The following is a 21669-nucleotide window of genomic DNA, read 5'->3' on the forward strand; positions in this document are numbered from 1 at the left end:
AAAGTAGTGTTAGTTTAATGTATATTTTAATTATTTCTAAATGTGTTCCTGTTTTTTTTTTCTTGTGAAGAAAAAATCATATTATTTTGATAGTAAATTCCTTTTACAGTATAAACTTTGTAAACAGTTTTTTAAACAGTTCATTTAACATTGTGCGTCCAATGTAATAACCACTAAGTGAATGTTTTCTATTACATTTATGATGTTTTTACATATGCTGTTCATGACAATGTGAGGTATTGCCAGCAATGCCAGGAGAAACAGGGCAGTGGATGTGTAACATATGCCAGCACAGCTAGCTGGAATGCAGTAAAGAATTTTATGTTATTTGAATATCAAACTGATTTGTACAGATGCTTCTGTTGAGAATGTATTTGTAAAGTTGCTTCTGTTAAAAATGTACCAACAGTGTGCCCTGATGTAAAGAAAAAAATGTACATGCATTATTGTAACTGTTTAAATGCATATATTCTAACAGAGGATACTGGAAGTCACGAGGTTAAGCTCAGTCCCGGCTAACTTTGGAAAATAACTGAAATTAAATTAGGCCATAAAGACTGTATCTTAAGGTTCTGATTGCAGCCAGAGATTAAATGTCTGTGAGAAGCCTGGCTTAGTAGCTCTGTAGGAGGGGTAGAGGTTTGAAATTGTTTTATGACTTCTAGAAGCTACAGCAAATCTGAGCAAAGCTCTATTTGTGTGTATGTTAACACATAGGTGCTAAAATCCTGGCAGCTTCTAGTGTTGGTGATAGTGTGAGAAACAGTCAAATGATCAGATGTAATGTCATTCTGTAAGCTATCCCAGAAATAATATTTAGATATTATATTAGGAAGTCTCTCAGTCAGAATGGACAGCCTGTTTCTTGGAAGCTGACAAAGAAGGATCCTTTACCTACTTCATCTTGCCTTGCTCTAGTAAGTGTACCAGGGAATAGTAACTCTTTAGATTAGTCAGGAAAATATAGCGAGATTAGTTAAGTACTATTTTTCTATAACTGTGTGAATCTATTCATCTGTGTTATTTTAATATTTCCTGTGGTTAAAACTCTGGTGTTTACTGTAAATAGATATTTAGTATTACTGGTTGTTTTATTATTTATTATTAAATATATTTAAACTTTTCATTGTGGCAGGTCTTTTTAGAAAATATTTAAGCTTTGAGAGTATTTGCATGTATTTATTTGGTGATAGCTGTGGCCACTCCTGAAAGACTGGCTGTTTTCTCAACATTACAATTTGTACTAACATTAATTTCACTCAGTATAATTGGATACCCTTTTAAGAGCCTTATAGTAAGTGATTGGTATCAGTGTATCTACCTTATAGTCTGAACAATGTTGCAAAACTGGAACAGCAGGTCATTTCTGCCAGCCTTTTCCAGGTGTGTGTGTGTGTGAAAATTAAATCTCAAAAAGTGTGTGTGTGTCAGCTACTTAGAATGGGCAGCTATGTATGGGGCGTAATTTTTTTGTGGGTACAGAGTGCCCTTTTTTTTTTTTTCAGGTGAGAGTGGTATGTCAGGTGAAGGAAGTCGGTATAGCTGAGGAGGTAGGTTGGGTAGGTCAACAGACAAGACAAACAAGACGCATACAGGGGCGGTGTATGACATGTGTGGGGGGGTTACACAATTGATGGGGACGGAGGTTTGGATATCCAGAGCCCATGAGCCCACAGATGGCAACAGTGGAACTGATATCCCCACCCATGGGCAGTTGCCACTGTTCCTTCACTGCCCAGGACGGGGCTGTGCTGGGGGCTGTGTAGGCCGGGCAACAGGCATGCCCGTAAGTTGTGCCACCTGTGCCTCAAGCTGGCGTAGGGGCTCGAGAACAGAGTCCCGGATCTCCCTACGCACCACAGTCCGGACTCTATGGAGGGTGAGTGGTGGTTCTCCTCCAGCTACGCTTGCAGAGGGGGGACGGGCCCCATCCCCTGCAGTGCTTCCACCCGCAGGTGGCACAGGGCCACCGGAGGAGGGTCCAGACTGGGCACTAGTGCCAGGTGCACTCGCCAGCTGAGGTGGGAGAGGTGGGTCTGCTAGAACCCGCCTTCCCTGTCGTCCTATGTTTTGCATTATGTCATGACAGTTTTGGTTAGTAACATACAATACCATTCGCAATTAGTTGTAACAGCATGCATTAGTATTCCCATTAACCAAACACCCAGATATTCACACCATTGAACAGCAAGCATAACGCATGCATAATTTGAACAGCAATACACAGTCCAACAACATGCAGGGTTGATTGATGGCAACAGGCCATCGGGTTTGGATGTATGAACAGGGCAGATGCATCAACGGACATGCAAATATTTATGACCCATGAGGACAAATGTCCAGGGGTGTTAATTGTGATTGCACATACCATTTTCACGTGGAATGGATTATATGTGGTTATAGGGTGGGGTGAAGAAAATATTATTAACACCTTTGAATACCAATACATATGCTGTACATTTCTAATAGCTACAGATATATACACACTACTGTTCTAACTACAGTTTCCTATATGATAACTACTTCAATTTGGTGATAGGACTGTTACTGCTACATCAATATACATTTTATTGTTATTCATACACATTCATATCTGGCTTTGTTCAGCTACATCATCCTGCTACATTTGCTTTATATAGCTATAGACAACTGTGGATGTTTGATATTTCAGACAATCATACTATCTGCATATTGCAGACTGAGAGCAACATATCCAGATTTTGGGATACACATTCCAGCTGCAGCAACACTTTGGACACATTTTGCAGTTTGGTTCTACTTGTCACATTCATTTCATTCTGTACTGACTGCAGTATACTTTATACAGGGGTTATTACTACTTTATTGGTGGATTCATAACTCTTTCTCACACCCTCTCACTTGTTTTCATTTTACTATTCAGGATGGTACTTACTTCTAGGCTTTATTGACATGTTTTACCTGTAGTTATTACAATCCTTTCCAGCAGTCTCACTTCTGTCATGTTTCAGTATTTCAACAGGGATATATTTCACACATGTGAGCTGCTCATCTTCTGCAGCTGTACTTTTCAGCCTGCTGCAGGTTGTGCACTATGATATTATAGGTGGGGCATCTTTATTTCCGACTTTATTTCAGACATTTTCATTTTTCTGTTTGGATTTCAGACTGCAACACACTTTTGCAATCAAGAAATACTTGCAAACACTTTTACACTGTTACTTGCACATTTTATTACTTAGTGACTACACTGCACTCTTTTGCTAACTGTCATACTTTTATATTTCTTTACAGTTACTGGGAGTGGATTACTGACCTGCCTGGTGGCACAACCACACCAGCCTATCGCCATAGGCTCTGCGGTTCACAGAACGGACACCTGCAGCTGTAATATAAATTAAGTAATATTGGAATACACATCTCCATAATATCAGCTAATTTAATTTCTTACATACATAATTAAATGTAACTTACTCAGTAGTGGGGCGTTGGGCATTTGCCGGGACTCCTGGATCCAAAGGTTCAATTGGTCCTGCTTGCATCTCTTCAGGTCCGCATGGTGGTGACGGACCTGCTCACCAGTCCTTGGAATCCCTGTGGCACTGGTAAGATCATGAGCCAACCGGTCCCACGCCTCAGCCCTATATGCTCCCCACAGGACCTGGCCCTGCATGAGTTGGGCCTCATGATTGTGGACTAGGAGCCAGACCATGTATCTGGACTCCTCAATGCCCCACCTCTGTGCTCGAAAGCAACTACCCTCAAATACACCTGACATTCTGGCTGCAAGTCAGTTCTACAATCGTTTATGCTGTGTATTCCCACCTATGGGGCTTATATATGCCGTTTTTCCCGCACTTATCTATGATTGGCCATTTTGGAATTGTATCCACTTCACAAAACCTGCTTTGTCATGCTCCACTTTCTATTCATTCCTATATATTTGCTATTACTGCATTTCTGAGTACAGCTGTCATAGCTTAGTGGTTCAGTAACTTGACTATGGTGCATGGTATCCTGGGTTCGAACCTGGCTGCTTTTTATATTTTATGACTGTCTAGACAGGCTAGGGGGTGTGTCTGTGTAAAGGCAGTTTTGTTACAGCTTGCTCAACATTGCCCGTCGGTTAGCTTGTTGGCGCGGTGCGCAGCTTCGCGCAAATGGGGTGCGCTGGCTTACACCTCATTTGGCTATCAGCATGCATAGTACGCTCAGCTCAGCTAGGGGCACACAGTTTCAGCATGTGAAACCACTTCTCACCTACGGGCACTCATTTTGCACCTGTTAAACCACTGCTCACCTACGGGCAGATGCACTCACCTTGTTAAACTGTAGCTCAGCTATAGGCACATCTGGCATTTTTTTATTGTTTTGTTACCTCACATTTCTTCAAAATAAATGGACTAGTTCATTACATTTTACATAAAATATGATTTTATATGTGTACATGTTTGTCAGGGACTTGTTTTGTGCTTATTTTGCGAAATATAAAAGTTGGTGTTGTGGGGGCTCGAACCATGAATGCCTGCTCTTCAGCTGACTTCTCTACCGCTACGCTATTGCTTCTTGGCTTACTTTGCATATTTAGTTCTTATATGCTTTCCCACTGACTGCTAACTGTAGCTGCGCTACGTGCACGCCCGCGCAAACGAGCACACACACGGTTAAACATCTTTACAATTTAAAAAAAATATATCACATGTTCAGTTATATATTTTCTGTTCATAGTCTGTGGGGGGCATGTGTTGTATTGTGTTTATTCACATTTCCGTGGACTCTGTCGTGGGTGTTTACTTTGTGCACTTTTACTCTTCTGGGGGGGTGTCCGCTTGCAGGGCTCGGCCTATGGGCACGCCCCCTACTGTCTTACATGGACCGTGTTAGACTTAGGTGTGATTCAGCATGCTCTCATGAATATGCAGAGCATGCTGACATCACTCCGTTTAACTGCAGCCTTCGTGTAAGAGTTATAACTCTTACACGGAGGCTTCGTGAATCCTGCCCATTTTTTTTCATTTTCCTATTTACTGCTGATCACACCACGATTATTTCTGTAAATACTGAATATAGTGGTTAACTTCCTGACTATTCCGAGTCATCTGTTTCCTTCTCTTTGTAAACCTTTATCACAGCCTGTACAGTGCATCATCTTTTTTCAGTCCATTGCATATCTCCTATTTAACTGCACCAACTTTTATCATTCCTATCTTGGCTTTCAGCTACATCCTTTCTATCTGTTCAGCCTGCACTGATTGGATAGCATAGTCATGTATCACGTTATGGGCTTCTCTCATGCCTTACTTTTTCTTTCTTTAGAGTACTTTTCAGAGTACATATACAACATGTTATGAGCCTCTCTTATGTATTGCTATTTCTTTTCCTTTGACATTTTTATATAACGTATAAACTTTGTGTCTATTTCTTTATTCTGTATTTTACATTGCATTATCTGAATCTGTGCACAATGTTTTTGTACTTAGAGCTTTTCTCCCTGAGCGTCCACCAAAAAGGGGTTTGCACGCAGTCAGATATTCCCAGTTAACAAATGCAAAACAAATAAATAAATAACATTTATAAACTGCCACCCCCTTATAAAACGTAATAAAACATGTAAAGTTCTACAAAAAAAAAAAAATAAACAGAAATGTTTGATTGCACTGAATCAAAAATGTGCAAGGGGGTTTTAAAAGTGGAGGGAAATCAATAAGCCAAAATATCTTCAAGGACATGGTCTCATAGTGCCCAGTGCATATATATTATTCAGCTCTGCTGGTACATACCTCTGGTATGCATTCTGGCTAGCTGACTATGCTAACAGTATATTGTGAAACAAGAAGATACTTTGTTGTACTGTCTCCCACATTCCCCAGTACTGCTTTCACCACTGCACCAAATGCAAAATACTGAAATCCAATTCCTCCGTCTTCCATACTCTTCCAGTTTATTGTCCACTGCTTAGAGTTCATGTATATGTCTCCCCTCCTCTATCCATTGTTGTCTTTTCTCTGATAACATTTTAGTGAATTGTACCTTTCACCTTCCCATTATTATTTTCCAGCAGTACTTGTAGTCATAAACTTGCCTTCCAACACCAAACCCATTGTTGTAATCTCTCTTAACATTTTTATGTAATAATATCAACTCCTTCACACATTAGTCCTGGCTTTCATGCCGCCAGTCCTTTGCAATTCAAGTTAGCTGCATTGTTGCACTCTTTTTATCCACACAGAAGTCAGGGTCATACGTTGAACAGTTCCTTTACCTAGGACACAGTCTTCTTGAATAAACGTTTCATAGAACAATGGAAATTCTAATATCATTTAAATTCTTCCAAAATAATGTAGGTCTGAGGTAAAGTATAAATACTGTGGAGGGTTTGATTGCTCTGACATTGCTGTTACATCTAGTAGCAAAAAGGATAGGTATAGATGAACATTTTCATGGCACACTTTATGTAGCAAGAAATACCCCTCTACCCACCTTATGTTTCTACATTGTCCTGGCTATGAAACATTTCCTTTTCTTTCTGTGATTGCACAAATTGTTATGACCAGAAGCACACAGAGTTATCCAAACTGTGCACTCCATGTTTTTTTTTCATTTGACCCCTTCACTACACTGTTTTTGAATTATGTAAATAATTATTAGAAAAATATATGCATTCTTCCTACCTGCTAATGAGATCAGCAGTGCAGGTTAGTACAAATGGGACATTTGACATAGTGCTATAAGAAAAATTGACCCCAAACTGTAAACTGACATTTACATTTAGATGACCTGCATCTGTCTCCTCTCAGGTATCAGTTATTGGCAGACTTGTCCACCCTTGTAGTGCCTTTTTTATATACAATGTCAACCTGATAAATATACCAGCATAATGACACAAGCAAAGATAAATATCAAGGTGTCACCGATCACTGTGAGGAGCCTAAACAAGAATCGGCATTCCCTACAAGCCCTTCTCACTCTGGACGAAATTAACATCTGTGCAGTGACTGAGACCTGCTTTAAAACAGCTGAGAGTACTCCAGATGTACAGGGGTATAATGCTTTCTATGCATTTAGTCCGGCTACTCTGCAGGATGGGGGAAAAGGTGGAGATTTCTCAATCTACATAAAGAAGGGACTGACATTGAGGCTAGTAAAGCAACGTAAAGCGCTAGAGCTTCTTCATGTCCAGATAACATCATAAAGGTTTCATACCATAGATTAGCTAGCTATTAGAACTGCCTCTATGACACAACAAACTGAAATGCCTATCTACCAGAACTAGAATCACACAGTATTAAACCCAATGATATTTTTCTATGTGATCTAAACTAGCTATAGACTGGGAAACCTACACTACTGCTCACTAGAGTTAGTATAGGTTTCCCATACTATAGCTAGATAGTTTAGATCACCTAGGAAAGCACCAGCACAGAGATTCATGGACTTTGATAATACAAATGCACTGTAACAATTGGTCAGAGCACCCACTAGGGGAATAACATGTTGGATCTCATCCTTACTAATATGGGAGCATCTTGCACTGTCTTTTGCATATCTTCATCACTCGTTAGGTCTGACTATAAAGCAGTCTCCTTCAAAATAAAATTGGAACCAGAGATCCCTTCCACCCACGGTACTTTTAGAAATTTCATTAATACAAACTATCTAGTCCTAAGTGATACATTGGACAGCTTCAAATTTCCACCAAACCCAGTTAACTCCACTGAACATGCTGAAAAATACACTGTCACACTATACCAGCATGTCAACAGCTGCACAGTTACAGCTGTACCCTGTAGGAACAAGTGCAGGTCAAAACCAAGAAACAAATCCTCAGACACTGAGGCTTAAGCTATAGCAAACCTACTGGCTGATCAGTTTAGCTCTAAATTTACCCATCTTGCCCCTCTCTCTGTCCCTCAAGATATACCTGAAGCTCACTTGCCTCCAACTATCACATAACACCAAATCCTAAATATATTGCTTTGATGGGTCCTGGCAATATCCCTGAATGCATCTAAAATAGCATGAATCATGATTTAGCCACCCCCCACCCCCAACAACATTGTTCAATGCCAGTCTCCATACAGGTTTTGTACCAAGTGAATGGAAAAGAGCTGCAGTCGTTCCCCTACAAAAGGGAAGACCATCCACAGACCCAGGAAATTACAGACCCGTGAGTCTGACAGCCTCATATGCAAAGCTGTTCAAAGACGTATCATGGAACTAATCAATCAGGGCATAGGGAACCTCCAAACACTGGTCCTGTCTCAATCTGGATTCATCAAGGGGAGGTTATGCTTACTCAGCCTGATGGATTTCTTTGAAAAGGTCACTAAAGCAATGGATAAAGACAAAACAGTACACACCACATACCTTGACATGGCCAAACCTTTTGACACAATTTCCCATTCAAGCATAGAAGAAAAATTAAATAAACTGGGAATAAACCCCTATGGGAATAAACCCCTTGCTCATATAAGTAATCTTACAGGTAAACACTAATAAACTTAAGCACTACACCCTCTTATACTCCTTCTAAGCACTTGCTCCCTATTGGTTCTTTCTGATCAGTCAATAAGTAGTTCCCTATATTATTCAGGCATGTCCAAAGGTCAGTTTCGGGTTTACTCACCAGTCCAGCTGGTGAATCTGGGAATCTTGAGGCAATGTTACAACTGCCTAATGTATACAAACCACCCTCTCCTCCTCCCAACAAGCTCAAATATATGTGAGAGATGCAACTATATAGCCAAACTGGAGGCTGAGCTCTCTCAACCCAGTACTGGCACAGCCGGTCAAGAGGAAAAGGCAACCACACACACCACAAATCCAGTCTCACATAGACCTATCACATCAGCAAACCAAACACATAAACACGCAAAAACATACTTGGAGGCTCTAAACAAAAATCTGCCTAAGCAGCAGAGACCTCCAAAGCAGACATCCAAGCAACCCCTACCATGCAACAATACCCATGTAACACATAGCTCACAAAGTCAGTGTGTCACACAGTCACAGCCCCTAATGCTAAACAACACACCTAATACACTTGTAATAGGTGACTCTATTGTCAGACACACTGACATCCCACTCACCAGACTGAACAGGGAGAAGGTCACTGTAAGCTGCCTGTCGGGTGTCAGGATCCGCCACATAACACATGCACTCAGGTCACTCCAAAGCAAGTACAAATATGACTCTGTCATTGTCCATGCTGGTGTGAATGACCTGAGACGTACCTCCCTGGACTACATGAAAAGAGACAGAGGAGCTCTCTGATCATGTAGCCCAGGCCAGTATGACCCTGACCTTGAGTAGCATCTTGCCCTCACCAAGAATGATGCCACAGTATAAAGACAAAATGATCAATTTTAACAATTGGCTAAAGTATTGGTGTCATTCAAAGGGGATCCAGTGTCTGTCTGCCTGGATGACATGCTCGACAAGCCACGTTGCTTCACTAGGGACGGCTTGCACCTGTCACCCCTGGGTTTTCAAATACTGACAAAGGCTCTTGCCTCCCCCATAGTGCCTTTTTTAGGCAAGGCTCAAAAGACAAACCCACCTCCATAGACAACACAAAGAAAAAAAAACTAAGGGTAATGCTGCTCAATGCCAGAAGTCTAAACTTCAAGATGCACGCACTCGAGACTCTCCTCAGTATGGAGAATATCGATATTTGTGCAGTAACAGAAACCTGGTTCAAGGCTCCCGAAAGCACCCCAGCACTACCAGGTTATACCTCATACCATGCTTTTCGGCCCCAAAACTCAGACCGAACCACAAAAGGAGGGGGAGTATCCATATTCATCAAAAATATCCACACCTCCAGGTTAGTGGCACTGCACAAAGCATCGGAGACCATCCATGTGCAACTAACAGTGGGCAAAACTGCCTTTCAGTTTGTAGCCTGCTACAGACCACCCTCCCAAACACAGGAACCCCACTCGGCTTTCCTGAGAACACTGGAGAATATGAAGGTCTCTCCAAACACCATTATATTTGGTGACTTCAACTACCCAAACATTGATTGGGAAAACTACTCAATCCCCAACACCCTCGCCCAATGGTTCCTAGAAGTTATAAACTCAAATGCTATGGAACAACTGGTCACCACTCCCACAAAAGGGGAAAACATATTGGACCTGGTCATCACCAACATGGGGTCTCTATGTTCCACACCAGAGGTAAACCCCTCATTGGTAAGATCAGACCATAAATTAATCTCACTGGACATCCATATTCCATCCCCACCCCCAGCCAAGGAGACCACGGTGAAGAACTTCTCAAAAGCAAACTTCACACTTCTCAAAACCGAGGTGGAATCCTTCAAAGCCCCCGGGCCAGTGGAAAATATGGCCCAAAATGCAGAATCCTTTCCAAAAGCATTCTATGGACACCTACCGGAATGCATGGAGCATGCTATCCAAAATAAAAACCAAGACTCACTCCTCCAAAGACAGGAGGCCTGTCTGGTGGACCCCGGCCATAAATAAACTATACAAAAGAAGGAGGAAGCTACTACATGATAGAGCAAAATCCCGAAGAGGGAAGGCATCTCTGATCAGTACTAGCAAGAAACTACGATCCCTCATAAAATCATCTAAGGTCAGCTTCGAAAGAAAAATTGCACAAGACACTAAAGATAATCACAAGGCCTTCTTTAGTTATGTCAGGAACCTGGGAGGCAACTCCCAGATATGCTCTGAGTTAGTGCAAAATGACAAAAAATACACTGAACCCACAAACATTGCCAACATCCTGGCAGAAATATTCAATGCAACCCCCCCCCCCAAAAGAGCAAATGTCTATCCCAACAGAGTGTAGCCTCCCTGAGATCATAGATGCACAGTTGAGAGCTGCCCTCTCCAAAGCAAAAAACACAGCATCAATGGGACCAGACGGTGTCCCAGGCTACGTCTTACATGAGCTCCAAGTAGAACTAAACCCTCACATAAAGTCACTGTTCAATCTCAGCCTTACTACAGGATATGTACCCAAGGAATGGCATACAGCAACAGTGGTCGCGCTCCACAAAGGTGGTGCCACAAAGGACCCCGGAAACTATCGCCCTATAAGCCTGACTAGCCTGGTCTGCAAGGCTATGGAACGCATCATCATGGAAATCATAAACAAAGACATTGGGAACCTCCAGACACTGGATCTTACCCAATTTGGCTTTGTTAAGGGCAGATCTAGCCTCTTGAACCTGGCCGACTTCTTTGAAACAGTTACCAAAGCCATAGATGAAGGGAAGGTAGTCCACACAGCCTACCTGGACCTCGCAAAAGCCTTCAACACAATACCCCACTCGGGCATCATAAATAAGCTCACCAGCTTAAATATCAACCGCTATGTCACAAGATGGGTTGCAAACTGGCTCAGGGATAGAACCCACATGGTCAGAATTGCAGGTGCCATGTCAGACTCTAAACCAGTTACAAGTGGCATCCCACAAGGCTCAGTCCTGGGACTTCTCTTGTTCGGTATATATTTCTCTGAGGTACAGGCTAACACGGGTGGACTATGGCTGACAATGTTCGTGGATGACTGCAAACTGGGTGCCATAATCAACTCTCAGGCTGACACAAGCATCCTCCAAAAGGGTCTCACAGAGATGGATAACTGGTGCCAGAGCCATGGCCTAAAGCTAAATGCCAAAAAGTGCATAGTCATCCCCTTTGGGAAAAACAAAAGTGCCCACAAATTACCATATAGGTGGTAATCCATTAAGTACGGAAATAGTAATTAGGGACTTGGGGACCCAAGTAGATAGTAATCTCTCCTTTGACAATCACGTTGCCAAAGAGGTTAGAAAGGCCTTCTATATAGCCCACCTCATTATGAAAGGGTTCACATCTAGATCAAGAGAGGTCATTGTGCCCCTCGACTCATCACTTATCAGGCCCATAATTGAATACAATGCCTCATTTGGGATGTACCTTACCCGACACCTGCAGCAGCTGGAAAGACCCCAAAAGTACCTCACCAAGAGGATCAAGGGACTCAAACAGATGCCCTATGCAGTTCGGCTAAAGAAACTCCAGCTCTACTCAGTTGCGTACCACCTACTCAGAGGCGATCTGTGCCTGATGTATAAAGCCATGTCCAACCCAGAATTAATGGACATGCTCCACCTCAGGAAATCCAAATCCCTTAGAGCTACACGCTCCAGGGACTTGAACCTCAGCACAGAAATAAATAGGACATGCTGCAGGGACAGATTCATATCCCAGAGGCTCCCCTCACTCTGGAACAAAATCCCAATCCATGTTAGGCAGAGCCCCTCACTGACCCTTTTCAAGAGCAATCTTGACGAGAGGATGGGAGATCGTAAGTTTAACCCTGGGATCTCTTCTGTGTCCCTGCTAGACAGAGGTACAGTAAACTAACCTTAATAGGGCTACCTTCTGTGACCTACTATACAGAGGCACAGTCAACTAATCTAAAAGGGTGGTGAAAGCCAAACACACTCTGGCTAGGCTTATAAATGCCCTAGGGCAGATAGCCTAGTATCAACCTATGAACCTATGTCAGCCACTGGATTGCAAACTGACTCACAGGATGCAGGAAGTCATTATATGGGAGGTTACCTCCACAAAGAGACCAGTCACCAGTGTAGTCCCTTAGAGTTCTGTGGTGAGACCTCTCCTGTTTGGGGATCTACTTTTTTGAAGTAAAAGCCAATACCAAATGGCTCTGGCTGATTAAGTTTGCTAATGACTGTAAGCTAGAAGCAGTCATCAAATCTTCAAATGACTTAGCCATTATGCAAGAAGTTTGTCCCAAATAAATAACTGGTGCCAAAATCATGTGCACTTTATTCATTGAACATTTTATATTTATTTACCTTTACTTGAAAATATTTATATTTATTATTATATAGTTGCTGAAAGTGTTGCATTTTATTCATTGTGTATTTATTGAATACTGAATATTTATTTACATATGAAAATATCTGTAGACATTTTATGTAACTTTGTTTATTGTGGTGTGATAGAAGGTCAAGAATTGCACGTTTTAGTTTTAACTGTAAGGGTTTTACCAATCCGGTGCCTTATTTACAACGTGTTTTGTTTAATTATTAATTGTCAAGCCAACTGTTTAATTTACTAAGGTGAGGAGTTAAAAGTATATAAGTTGTGTGTGGTATTGGTTATTTTATTCTGAAGAAGTCCGTTAAACCTAGGGTGAAAGCACTCAATTAAATAAAGTGGAATCAGCTCTGAGGTCTTCACCCTCATCTGTATTTATTCTATAGTTTGTGTCTTTGCTTGTCAAGAAAGAAAGAATATTTCTCCTTGAGTTGCTTCTCACTGAGGTCATAATGAACTTAATAAATATTGTTTGATGCTAAGATTCCAGAGATATGGCATACATACAATTGATTGGAATTAATAAAAAAATTGTGTTTTCCTCTTGATTTTTCTGTATTTGAAATGCATAACAAAAATCTTTAAAATCAGTTGCTATGTTTAAAGCAGTTGTTTTAAAGGCATGTGCATTACTTTCTCTAAACAGTTTAATGGTATTTTATTTTATTGATTTTTTTTGAAGATGTTTCCATAAGAACTGTTTAATGCCAGTTAGAATTTAAACTCAGTAATGAAGATAGGCTGTTTTGTTTTTAAAGCAAAACATGTAAAATGCAGACTAACAAATCCCTTAAACAGATGTAGCTTGTTACAGCATTTATTTCTTACATTTCTTAGTTATACAAATATTATATACTGGGGTGTCTAAAATGAAATTCCATTTGCTGCATGTTGCAGACATTTCTTCCATTAAACTGCCACTTTTTTAAAGCTGATGAGCCAAAAGGATGAAAAAAATGCTTGAAACTCAGAAAAGTGAAACGTTTTTTTTTTTTTTTTTTTTTTTTTTTTACGGGGCAAGTCCCCTGTACCCTAGATGTAAGGGCTTGATCCCACACCTTCAGACTTATATATACAAACTTCATTTTTGCACCGAATCAGAGAAAGGTAAACTCTCCCAAAACATGTGAATCATTGCCTGTACACACTTAAAAGCTGCATTGGCATTGATTTCCTTTGGGAATCAGTTTTGATGTTGTGCTCTTCATTTTTATAACATGCTATTTGTATTTTGAGAAATTTCACCTCAGGCATGTGTAGAGAAGTCATTGTGGGCTAACTTTCCTTCAGAAATGTTTGCAAATGCCATTTGTACATGTTTTTGTATTTTGCATTTTGCCAGGGTTTCTCTGGAAATAAATTTTATGTTTCTGCTCTGCTGAGTTTTATTTGTTTAATAATTTAAAAAAGGCGAAATATAAAAGGCATGTACTGCAATTCTTAGAACTTAATTGTATTACTAATAAGGCATTTCCTTCAAAATGTACAGTAATGCTTTCCATTCCTTGACTATTCTTCTATAATCTTTTTGAGGAAATATGAGCAGCTCACAGAGAATCAAGAATTATTTTATAATAGGTGTTATATTTAAAAGTACACTTGCAGTCAATATTGTACCCGCTGCAGAGATTTTAAACTTTATGCAGAATATAGTATGACAATTTAAGGATTAATTGCTGGAACACTAATTCTAACCACAGAAGAGAAGAAGGTAACGCATTAGCAGCTGACACTAATTTGCTGAGGAATGGCATTTTTTTTATATTTATTGGCACTGAAATACTTCATCCATTTATATTAACCAACCTTACTGAAAATGAACTGCTTTGTACAGTGACACAGTTCCAATAAGCTATAAATACTATTAGCAACTGGTTTTATTACTTTAATGAAATGTTTCAGATTAAGATGTTTTAAAAAGAGCTATTAAGTTGTCCTCTAATTCAAACATGATTATTCTTAATTTTTAAAATGTTTATTTTTATTATTAATTTATTCTGATCATTTCAAATTCATGTTTGCTGTATTTTGTTTCTTTACGTATCTATTAAAAATGCCCACTGTTTTATCCTTTTATCAGGAATACTGTTGAACAAAACTTATTCCTCTAATTTGATTACTATGGTAGCTCAAGGATTAGATCAGAATGAAATAAAAATTTACATTGTATGATAAACCTAAGATGAGGATGAAGATGAAGATTTGTTCCAAAAAGGAGGGAATAAAAAGCAGTGAGATGTCCTTGAGTGCATGGGTTATCAGCTGATGCCATAGTTTATGAAAGAATATGCATTACTGCAACAACAGAAAAAAGGACTTTCGGAAAGAGAATTGTGTGCACATAAATACCTGTGTGCCTGGTATAGTATTTTTTTTTTTGCTAAAACTAATTGAAATGTGTAAGAAGTGTAGCTCAACCTAATTTAAGGCAATGCTTAAATAAATGCAACAGATGAAATATGCTTCCAGTAGGACTGGTGAAATAGTTCAATACTGAAATTTACAAAAGCAATATGATGACAGTTTGCATGTTAGTGTACAAAAGCCCTCAGGGGATGCTGCTGTGTTCTGGTTTGTTCATTAGAAAACAGGGGCTAACAGTAGTTTTGGGTTGCATACAAATAATGCTGTGACCATCAGTACTCAGGAAGTAAGCAATAATGTGTGGGTGTTATCAGGGAAATAATATCACCTTCCCACCCGAGAAGGGCCATTACTTCCCTCATAATGCTCCCCTAGAGGGCGCTATGGCATTTAGATAATGGGCTATCTGTCAAATATTTCTGTATTGTTTTAGTATAAACTAAACTGCACTACCCCAGAATTAGTAACTCCAGAAATAATTAACTTGTGCTAGTTTAGTTCCCCCCTTGAACAGTACTGCTATTTACTTAAATGCAGTTCATTTATTCTCTTGCTACTCTCTCCATATCACTTACCTGCAGTTTGAGTCAATTGATTGTTTTTGTTTGAATTGCTCATCTTCCAGAATCTGGTTCAGAGACCTGTCAAGCACTCCCACAGGACTCTTCCTGCAATTAGTCCCTCCCCTCCTCCCCTACTAGGAATGCATAGGACAGAAGTTATATAAAGGTCTGTATTCTCTGTTATCTGATTGTTTTCTAGCCTATAACCCATCCTAAGAGCAGGTAACAGGTCTCTGCCCGCTTCACTCCACACACTGCCCCCAATTCTCACCCACCCCCAGTGGCCCTACCTTTATTAGAACAAACCCCTTCCATCATTTTTACCAACCACAACACTACTCCCAACTCGAAATCCACCATCTTCCCTCTACTACCCCTCTTCTTCTGCTACCATGAATATGCATACCATACTTATACTCTTTGCATATCCTCTCCTTGCATATCTTACATCTCACCAAAACTCCATTATACCCCCACTTAACCACTTCCACTGTACAACTATTCACTCCATCACTCATGACTCGCTGTCACTCTGCTCCTCTCGCACCAACTCAAGAACCATCCCTATGCATCCCCCACATATTTTATCAACTAAAATACTAAAACTAAATGCATCCCTACAAGTTAACAAAATAACCCTCCCACCACATCTGTTACTGACTGCACCCAATCATAAAGTTTCCCTAAAATGCAAACTGTTTCAGAAACTGATAAAATTAATAACCTCATGCATATCAAAACTTGCCCTCAGTGGAGACATGCACACCAACCCTGGCCCCTCTATCTCCAACCCAACTTCTAATAATCAGACTAACAACCACATCTCCCAAATCCCAGCCAGTAGAAAACCAAATGGCCTCCTTCTGCTAAGCCTAAATATCAGAAGTATAGCCAACAAAGTCTGCAAACTCCACGCCACCATAGACTTATACTCCCCAGATATAATTATCCTGACAGAAGCTAAAACTTCACATTACCAGTGAGCAAATCCTCCCTAATGGTTACAACATTAAGACTAGACCAACTAAACAAGAAAGGAGGTGGTATAGCTATAATATTTAAACAGCATCTAAACATCCAGATTCTAAACTCATCAGTTCCCCAAATTGCCAATTAAGAAATAATATATACCAACCTGAAAATAAATCAAAATAAAACCATCAACATTATAGGATGCTACTTCCCACCTGGTCAAAATATCCCTCCACTAGAAAACCTCCTCAGCTGGACTACCCACCATCTCCATCAAGAGATCATAATTTTAGGTGACTTCAATACTGATTGGCAATCCTGTTGCGGCAGTCATCCAACCCAGCATCTAAACCTTCATGGCTTCACCCAACTAGTCCAGTCACCAACCAGAATAAATAAAAACTCCAAGCACACTACCCTGGATTGGATACTAGTCAGTAAGATTCCCCAGTCCTATATAGCAGGCTGCCTATCAGATAGCCTCAGTGATCATTCCCCACCATTCCTACGCAAGAAAACACCTATACCAAGTTAAACCTGTCATCTACCATCAAATACGTAAAAAACTGCACTTTAACCCAATCACATTCATCTCATCCCTCAAAGAATGTAACTGGCACCCTCTAAATTACCTCAGCCTAGATGACGCAGTCCAATTTTTCAATGCTACCTTCCTAAGCATCCTAAATAACCATGCCCCCATAAGACTTACCAGAACCAAAGCCCAACACTACCCATGGCTACAGAAAACCACTAGGTCAGAAATGAAAAACTGAGATAAAGCCTGGGAATACTGGCGCAAAACCAAAACCAAAACCTGCTCAGCTCAACAGAAATTCCTAGATCTACGTAATAGAGTCAAAAAGCTAATAAAGGAGGACAAAATCCAATACTACCAGTCTGCCCTCAACTCCTCCCAACACAACCCCAAACAATTCTGGACCTCCATAAACTCCATCCTCCACCCAGGTAAAATCAATACTCCTACACCTAACATTCCTCACTCCTCAGAAAATATTGCTACCTCATTCAACACACACTTTACGCAAACCATACTATCACTAGGTAGACAACATAACCCCCTCCCCTACACCCCACACCTTCACCCAGTAATCTCCCCACACTCTTCTCATTTTCTCCCATTCCTACCACCAACATAAGAAAACTCTTAACTAAACTTAAACCCACAAAATTAACAGTAGACAGCCTCTCAAGTGAATTCCTACAAATTGCAGCTGACGCCCTAGCCTACCCAGTATCCATCTTGATTAACCAATCTCTGTCAGAATGCTACATCCCTACACTATGGAAAATATCACACATCATTCCCCTTCACAAAGGCGGCCCTTCCACAGAACTAACCAACTACCGCCCCATAACGATTATATCTCCACTCTCCAAAATACTAGAAAGAGATGCATTCACTCTCAAATCTCAGACTACCTCCTTACTAACAACTTCCTTTCTAATACTCAACATGGTTTCTGACCAACCATAGCACCACCACTGCCTTACTCTCTTTTACTAACACTATCCTTCACCATAAAAACAATGGCCATCTCTCCTCTGCTACTTTCCTAGACCTATCTAACCTACCATTTTCTCAATCAGTCAGCAACTGGTTTCAAAGTTACCTATCTGACCGCCAGCAATCTGTTGTATGGCAAAATGACACATCTCCCCAACTACCTGTCTCTATTGGTGTTCCCCAAGGATCCATCCTTGGACCCCTACTTTTCTCTATTTTCACCAATAATCTAGCCTCTGCCACCAAACATGGCACACTCATACAATATGCAGATGACTCAACCATCATCTGCTCAGCCCAGTCCCTATGTGAACTGCAAAATGTCACACAGGATGCCTTTTCCTCTGTTGAAACTTGGCTATCCAATGTCCAGTTAATACTCAACCCAAACAAAACTAAACTCCTCATCTTTGAACCCACCAAACATACTCAAACCAACTCTCACTTTAACATCACAGCAAAAGACAACGCCACTATCCACCCAACAGATCTCACCAAATTGCTAGGAGTTGAAATAGACAATAATCTCAAATTTGACATTCACATATCCATGATCATAAACAAAGTCCACCAAAAACTAGGAGCCTTATACAGAAATAAGCAACTCCTCACCAAAGCAGCTAGGATTTCAGTTGCAAATTCGGACCTTATCTCCACCCTACTTTATGCCTCTCCAATATATATACCAACCTAAGGCAATGTGATTAAATTAACTCGAGACCTGCTACAACAAAATCACCAAATTTACCACCAGGGCATCCTATCACAGTCACCACTGTCTCTCACTTACTGAACTAGGCTGGCTAGAACTCCCTCACCTCCTTCAATGGTATCAACTCACACTCTCCCACAAACTGGTTAACCATCCTCTAAAGGTCCCATCCCTCCAGTATCTACTCCAACCCTATCTCACCACCAGACCACTACGATCCAGCAACAAAAATCAATTACAAGTTACTAGAGCCAATAACACTGCTGGAGAAGCTCTATTCTCCAGCGCTCTAGCCAAATTCTGGAACACCCTTCCCCACACAATAACCTCTCTACCATCATGCACCCACTTCAAAGCTTTACTTAAAGAGCACCTAAAAACATGCTGGCTATCCCCTTGTAACTCTCCCCTCTAACTTCCCCCACTCCATCTACCCTCTACCTCTCTTCCACCCCACAAACTACCTTTGACTACAGCAAGCTCTGATACTTCCATGCCTATCTACTTATTATATGACAGTAACTTCTTATTGTAACAATTGTTAATATCTGCTATGACTTCGTGGATAGAACAGATGCTAGTTATCTACTGAATGTACTATGTTCTTCATCTGTAACTATGTTTGTAATATTTTAATTGCTAGGATTCTTCATCTGTAACTATGTAATATTTTAATTTGTGGAGCTTTTCTCTCCGGGCCTCCGCTGAAAATGGACCTGCATCCAGTCGACATTCCCAGTCAACAAATGTAAATAAATAAATAGTAATTTGCATTTTTTATGTAAAATATATTATTTGCCTTATACTTGCTGTACAATATAAACTTGTTATTGGAAGAATAATTTTGCATATAGAAGATAAGTTGTGTAAGTATTTTAGGTTTGTCACACACACGCATTTACATACACACACACACACACACACACACACACACACACACACACACACACACACACACACACACACACACACACACACACACACACACACACACATACACACACACACACACACACACACACACGCGCGCGTGTCCAGGAATTACAGCTACTTTCTTGATTGAGTACACTTCAGACGAGTCATTTTCATCCAATGAATGAAAAATATAATTCAATTTAAAGCACTGCAATGCTTCCCCCATGCCTCACAATTGCTCCTAATTTTATTCTGTTCCTTGAAAACATTTGGCTTTATGGTAAATCACTGATAATTACTATCAGTTAATGAAACCATACCATACAGTTTCATATTTCTTATTGTTAAGGAAATGCAACTATTACATTAAAGACTGACTATGATTTTAGTTCCCCGCATAGTGATGGCTTTATCCCTAGTACTTGAACTAAGAAGTACCTCAAAAAGACAAAAGACAAAAAAAATGAGTTCTGTTTGTATATAGCTGTAAACCAGACTACTTCATATACTAAAATAAACTGTGTAACACAGCTTGCAGAATTGTTACATATGATATGACACTGGATAATATCAGGCATCAAAAGTGCACTTAGGGCCTGCTGCTGCTTCATCTGACCTGACACTACGAAAACATGCCATCACAAGTAAAATAAAAGCTTCTACTAGGTCATGAGCAAAAATGTTGAGAGGTATGTGGGCAGTTTCTTGCGATCTCTCTTTCTCACTCTCTCTCTAATTCTGTATCTCTTAAAAATACAAACAGACATTCAGGCAACTTTTGTCTCTCTCTCTCTCTCTCGTTCTCTCTCTATTTTTTTTCTTTTTTTCTGTTTTTACACTTTGTAAACATCAAAGCTACATTTGACAAATGTAAGCAACAGGAGCCATTTGTTTTTTTTTTTTTTTCGGACTGTGCTTAACTGGAGCTTAATATGCTGCTGTAAAGTTGCGGCCTTGTTTTTTTACTAGACATTGTCAGTACACTAAGACCCTCTCAGTGAACGTTCATTCACCAATGGGGTAACAATGTGCATTTAGCCCATTATCCAATAAAAATTAAAGACTGTTGTAAACACTCCTAACAGGAGCATCGCATACGTCTGCAATCAATTGTGTGATGCAATAACATGACCACTCACCTGATATTCCTGGTGTTACCTTCCATTTTTAGTCTGTTTACTTTTTTTCTCATTTTTCAATTGTCACTGCTGCCAGCAAAGCAGATTTAGCAAGATATGCACCCTGAATGTTTTAAAATCTCCTTTCTAAGCATTCCATCTCAAACAATATTAGGATAAGTGCCCAATACAAGGCATTATTGGATCCCACTTTGATGGACTTTTTGCACATTTGAAAATCAATAGTATCAGAACTACTTGATCTAGGACCTTGAATCATGCTGGCGATATAAATAGGGCATGTTGGAGGGACAGTTATGTGTCACAGAGAATTCACCTCCTCTGCATTAGCCTTCCCATCTGAGTGACACCAAATTCTTCCTTAATCATATTCAAGTGTAACCTGGACCAGTGGATGGGAAATTGAGAATTCACCCCAAGTTTAGCACCTGTGTCTCTAATGGACAGAGAAAGTCTATAAATCAGATTCAAAATACTTGCAGGATACATTTGAGATGCATGGATAGGGTTATAATGGCTTCCAGTGGTCATTAGCCTAATATACATCCATGAACCAACGAACGTATCAATGAGAAAACATGTTTTTGACTCATTTGTTTTAAAAGTTGAAATTCTGTTTGCACATGAC

This window comes from Protopterus annectens, chromosome 2.part0 (genome assembly GCF_019279795.1).
Source record: "Protopterus annectens isolate FY-2018-M chromosome 2.part0, PAN1.0, whole genome shotgun sequence".
Lineage (NCBI taxonomy): Eukaryota > Metazoa > Chordata > Ceratodontiformes > Protopteridae > Protopterus > Protopterus annectens.